Source organism: Biomphalaria glabrata, chromosome 4, assembly GCF_947242115.1.
Source record: "Biomphalaria glabrata chromosome 4, xgBioGlab47.1, whole genome shotgun sequence".
Lineage (NCBI taxonomy): Eukaryota > Metazoa > Mollusca > Gastropoda > Planorbidae > Biomphalaria > Biomphalaria glabrata.
Genome location: NC_074714.1, coordinates 22,968,230 through 22,974,620, shown reverse-complemented (window position 1 = coordinate 22,974,620; position 6,391 = coordinate 22,968,230). Strand labels below are relative to the sequence as shown.

The 6,391-nt window shown below is 36.1% G+C and overlaps 1 protein-coding gene across 1 annotated transcript in view; it reads left to right on the top strand.

Annotated features, from left to right (window-relative positions):
• Positions 1-389: 389 nt before the first annotated feature.
• Positions 390-6,391, top strand: part of LOC106053679 (thyrotropin-releasing hormone receptor-like) — a 68,456-nt gene continuing 62,454 nt past the window's right edge. Inside the window, exon 1 of the mRNA XM_056028069.1 lies at positions 390-475. The gene's annotated coding sequence lies outside the window, so the exon portion shown is untranslated. The remainder of the gene's footprint in view (positions 476-6,391) is intronic.

Genomic DNA, 6,391 nt, shown 5'->3' with positions numbered 1-6,391 from the left:
AATATTGGATTTTAGACGTTGCACCTAAACACGCATCAAAATTGGATGGAATCAGGTATTATAGAGTTATTTTTGGTCTCCGAAATCTAAACAGGACATACAGACTAATCCCACACAGCTAATAGCGGCCTGTCCCATTACAAAGACAGCTAATAATGCAAGTCTAGTTTCTCAATCTTATAAACTCTTCAGGGGATATTGCAATACTGAATGGTTAAGTGGAAGTTTCAGTTTCCTTTACTAATTGAATACATTATCGTACATACTTGTGTAAATGAAAGGAAAAAGGGGCGAGAACCTCCATGGCGATGACGTCAACAAGAAACCGCTAAGCTGGTCATCTCCCCTCTAGCCTGTCCAGCTAGATATAAACAATGCATCGGTGGCTCGGAGCGCGTGCTCTGTTGACAATGACTTTGGTTTTCACAGACTTCTCCTTTCTGCCAACTCTTGAAGGACAGACGATTCCTACTCAGTAAGTGATTAGTCTAGAGAATATTAGAGTTGTGACTTTTTTTTTTCATTTATACATTAATGTTTAGTTCCCATCTAAAATACACTTTTTTTGTCTTAATCACTTTTCTTAGTTTACAGCAACATCCCACTAAATAGTAAACGCATTCATTTTGGTAAAAATTTCGCTATTCTTTTACTATATGTAAAATTATAATATCTTGATGACATTAAGAAGTTTGCTTTTTTTGTGTGTTTTTTCTTATACTGTGTGTATATGTCAATATATCTAATTGCTTGCTATCAAAGATTATGCTTGAGCTAAAAGGAAAGATTCAATGTCCTGCATCATCTTTTAGGTTAAATACCATACCTCTCCGTCTGGACAGAATTATACCTTTGTATCTCATTCAACATTGATTTAGTACATTATATTTTATATTGTCTAGTATTTGTTTTGGTTTTAGATCCAGTTAGTGCCACAACCCCACACTTTCTTCACATTTGCATTTGAATAATACATTTAAAGTTTTTTGTTTGCGCCCCACTTTGAAATATTTGGACACACTTTGTATGTAATTTGAAGTTTGAAACACACACACACAAACAATCCAGGTTTCAAATTGTTAATATTTTAACGTGTACCACCGCTTTGTGATTTTATAGAAATTAGCTTGCAACTGTTTTAAAGTCATTGTCAAACAGCATAAGTCATCTTTCTTGCTGTCCACCTGGTGGCCTAGTGTTACAGTCACATCTATTGTGGCCTACTTATTTTGCTACCTCCAGGGCAAGCATAACCATTGTCCGCAAGGGGTCGATTTTAGATTTTCTTATCGCTGTTTGCGTCTGTCCTCTGCAGCGGATTTTCTTTAGGTCTCAAATGTGTATGCCGCGGCATTTGTGATTGACCTCCAACTGTCTCGTTCTAAAGCCGCGTACAACCTGATGCTCTCTTCTATGTCAGCTAAGGCAAGTTGGCGCCTTATATATACTATACTATATACTATATATACTAGCCATATGTTATTGCTTATCACTGTTGATACAGTCACTGAGAGTGTTTTGCAAACAATTAAACGAAATAATAATGTTATAAGTAAAGCGAATGCGTGAATGTAAAATTAGTATGAATGGAGCTATCAAAATAGCTAATCGACCTGAATCCATTTTTTTTTCAAATAAAAACATTTGCTTGTAAGCCTACATATATTTGATTAAAATATTAAAATATGAAATGAATAGACTTTATTTTGTATGTTCATGTGTTAAAGTATAAGTAGATGTATCATCTTTGAATTAAATATTGAGTTAGAGATAGATCTAGACTAATCTAGAGTTAAATATTGGCTTGGATAGAGTTCATTCTGCGCGTGCGTGGAGGCTTCGCTTTGAGCATGCATGACCTTTTTTGTTAGATCTACGCGACTCATGAATGGAGCTATTAAAATGTATGTTTACACTGCTTCGCAGCTATTAAAATGTATGTTTACACCGCTTCGCAGCTATAGCGAACGTATGTATGAAAAATGCTTTAGAAAAACAAATTTGAATGTCAATTTGATTACAATATGAAATGAATGGACTATAATTATTATGTTCATGAGTTAAAGTATAAGACTATCTTTGCGAAGAGAAGTTCTATCATCTTAGAGTTGAATTAGAGTTTTAGACCAAGGAATAGAGAGATGTGTAACATTTTGGTATTGTCTAATGAAAGAATGTACCTCAGGAATTCGAAATTTGCAGATATAAGGAACTAATTTATGTAAAAATGCTTTTGAAACACAAATTTAAAGGTTAATTTTATTAAATAATGAAATCAACAGACTATATCTTGTATTTTCATGTGTCAAAGTAAAAAACTATATGCGCAAAGTGAAGTTTTAAAAATTAGATCTAGATCTAGATCCTTTCGATCTAAACATGGTAAACATGACCTAGATCAATGAAATACTAAAACTTTCATAGAGTTGGGCAACTTTTTTTTTTAGGGTCTTTAGTTTGTTTCAGGGGTACTATATATACGTCACGGTCGGTTCCAGTTAGTACCCAAGGAACATTTATGCCAGGTTTGATCAAGATTTGTGAAACGGTTTTGATTTCTATGCGGGACATTCATACATATATACGCCTCACTTTCTATTTTATAGTATAGATAACAGTATAATATGTATACCACTGACTCACTGACCGATTGATCAAGAAATCTCTTCAACTGTCGTATGCATTCGCATGAAATTTCGTACACTGGCTCCATTTACCTCCAAGGCGCTCACTAAGAACCGGATTTGACAAATTTGCCACCTGACCTATGAGCGAAAGACCGCAAGATTTCTATCAAACGTGTGTATTTTATTTTCGGAATTTCCCCAAAAGATCGCAGTCTATATATAGATGTAGGGTATTGGAAAGAACGAAAATTCTCTGACTTTCTAGAATGTAATAAATAGCAATGACGTAGCACCGTTTTGTTCTTTTGAATTGTTTTGCCCACGTCACTATGTTTCACATCTCTTTTTCTCTTTGTCTCTCTCAAACTTACTCAAGTACTTCACTTCTCAGTCATCTATTTCTTTTTCTCTCTTTTCATTCTCTTTCCTGGATTTATTTCCTACAGATCTCTTTTTTTTCACTATTTATCCTCTACCTTCTTTTCTTCTCTTTTCGTTCTCTTCTTCCATTGCCCTTCTTCTCTCCTGTCACAAGCCACAGGAAATGCTACATTCATCAAAATGTGAGTTAGAAAAAGGAACACTTGTTTTAAGAGTGAAAGTAGAGACCAAAGAGAAAAAGTTAATGAATCTTTTTTGTTGTTGTTGTTGTTTCTGTATCTAAAATAAAGTAAAATTACCCATTCAGACTTCATGACTTTATGATTTATTGGCGCACCAGTTCGTTATGGCCGCGGTTGACAAGGGTGTCGTGTGGCTGGCGCAACGACCAATCGCTTGTATCTTCTGTTGTGATTGTGTTGTATTGTGGATGGCACTTGATAGAATCTTGGGTGTAAGAGTTAACGGATTTCTAGTTTTTTTGTTGTTATTTCATTGGTCCATTGGTTTGGGTAGAGTGACGTCTATTGAGAGATTGTTATTGTTGTCAGAGCCCTGAATTTTGAGACTAATAATACAAGTACAGTATAATGCAGTTGCATATTTTGTTGTGGATTTAATAGTTCAACATTTAATGACTTTATTTACAAGTATACGTCTATTCTGATTACTTTTATTAAATACATATTCTGTTCTTAATATATCACTGGCGTTCTTTGCATTGTTGAAATACATACGTTAAGTCAACTTAAGTGTCCATGTCAAAGCCTAGCCAGGAGTTCACAACACCTCCCCCTACCTATGTCTTACCTACCCAACGTGTGTCACATTAGACTTGGATGGACTCACAGACAGAGAATTCGTTCTAGAAGGCCTAAACACTGACCTGCAACGTCGCAACCTGTGGGCAATGGAGACCAATAGCTCGTGACTACGTCGAACAGAACTGTGACAAGTGAACGAGCTATTCGTCTCCACTGCCCAGGAATTGCAACCTTGTAGGCCAGTGTTCATGCCTTCCATGACGATTGGACTTGCTCAGTGATGTTCTGAAACATTTCCGAAGTTACAAATCGCAACGCGATTCAAACTCGACACCCCTTGGATCGGAAGCCAAGAGCTTTGCCACTCGGCCCCTACGCTCCTTTCTCTGAGCTATTTTTATAAAAGTATATATTTGTCATCCTGTTGTTGAGAGAGAAAGAGAGAGAGAGAGAGAAAGCGAGAGAGAGGGAGAGATAGAGAGAGAGAGAGACAAGGTCTTCGGAAGAAGCCTCGGGCTACACTATGATTTAACCCTAATATATAATTGTTAGTGAAATCGTGTAGAAAAATGTGGGCGGGCTTTAAGTGAGTCACGTGATTATATGTGTTTATTCAGGGACAGATAACTCTAGCCTACTACCCGAGAGATTCTATTATGGGGCCTGGCATACAATGGCGTAGCAACCATGGCGCGAAGGGGTCGGTTGTACCACGACCAATAAGGGCTTAAAACAGGCTCTTGTGAGATTAAAACAATGTTGTCTGTAAGCATTTAAAAGCTTCAATTTATTAGTATTATACTTAAAATATTTATCCATTTACAGGGCCCTAACGGACTGACTTAAATTTCAGAAAAAACGAATTTTTATTCGCATTTTCAACGCTTTATAAAGCCGATGTATTGAATGCACACAATTATACGTTGTTCCTTTTTTATAGCACTATTTCTTTTTGGTGTGTATCTCCTTGGCCAGTTACTTGCTATTGTAGATTTTATGTCAGTCAAAACTGAGGTAGGTTTCAGGTGTGAACAGAAGATATTAAATAATTATAACTCTCAAGTAATTCTAGTGATAAGATGTTAAGAGCTGGCACCTAGGAATTATGGTGTGAGTTGATGGCAGTAGCTGAACTGTAGCTGCATTGTAGCTGAACTGTAGCTGAACTGAAGCTGAACAGTAGCTGAACTGTAGCTGAATAGTAGCTGAACAGTAGCTGAACTGTAGCTGAAATGTAGCTGAAAAGTAACTGAACTGTAGCTGAACAGTAGCTGAACTGTAGCTGAACAGTAGCTGAACTGTAGCTGAACTGTAGATGAACAGTAGCTGAACTGTAGCTGAACTTTAGCTGAACAGTAGCCGAACTGTAGCTGAACAGTAGCTGAACTGTAGCTGAACAGTAGCTGAACAGTAGCTGAACTGTAGCTGAACAGTAGCTGAACTGTAGCTGAAAAGTAACTGAACTGTAGCTGACCAGTAGCTGAACTGTAGCTGAACTTTAGCTGAACAGTAACTGAACTGTAGCTGAAATGTAGCTGAACAGTAGCTGATCTGTAGCTGAACAGTAGCTGAACAGTAGCTGAACTGTAACTGAACAGTAGCTGAACAGTAGCTGAACTGCAGCTGAACTGTAGCTGAACAGTAGCTGATCTGTAGCTGAACAGTAGCTGAACAGTAGCTGAACTGTAACTGAACAGTAGCTGAACAGTAGCTGAACTGTAGCTGAACAGTAGCTAAACATTAGCTGAATTGTAGCTGAACTGTAGCTGAACAGTAGCTGAATTGTAGCTGAACTTTAGCTGAACAGTAGCTGATCTGTAGCTGAACAGTAGCTGAACAGTAGCTGAACTGTAGCTGAACAGTAGCTGAACTGTAGCTGAACAGTAGCTGAACTGTAGCTGAACTGTAGCTGAACTGTTCTGATGCTGCTTTCAAGTATTTCCTAGTGGACAACCAGTGAATGCATTCAGAGAAAAAGGAATGGCTGTTTTTCTTTTTTTTTTTTTAATTATTGAACGTGCGTTTTCAAAACGTTTACAATGACCTCATTAGCGCTCTTATATCAAGACAGTCTGGAATAGAGTCTACGTTTGATGGCCTCTAGACATAATTAGGTCCAACCTCTTGCTATCGCTAGCTAAATGTCATTTCTCTGCCGAGCGTCTCCATTACATTATAAAAAAAAAGGCATTTATATGGCGATGTCATCAGTTTATCAACAGAAATATATATATATATATATATATATATATATATATATATATATATATATATATATATATATATATATATATATATATATATATATATATATATATATATATATATATATATATATATATATATATATATATATAGCCTACTTACAACTGAGACTTTATACAAATAACATTGCTGGAGAAGGGCGACATTGAAACAATTACTTTTGGCATAATGTCTTCTGATACAATGACTGTTAACACATTTTTTTAATACATTGACTGTTGACACAATATGAATGTTAACATTATGACTGTTACGAAGTTGTCGTTTGTTTGTTTGTTGTTTTTTTTTTCTTCTTGTTTTTTGTTTTTGCACGTTTCTGACATTCTTTAAAACTTGAAGTTAGTTCCATTCTAG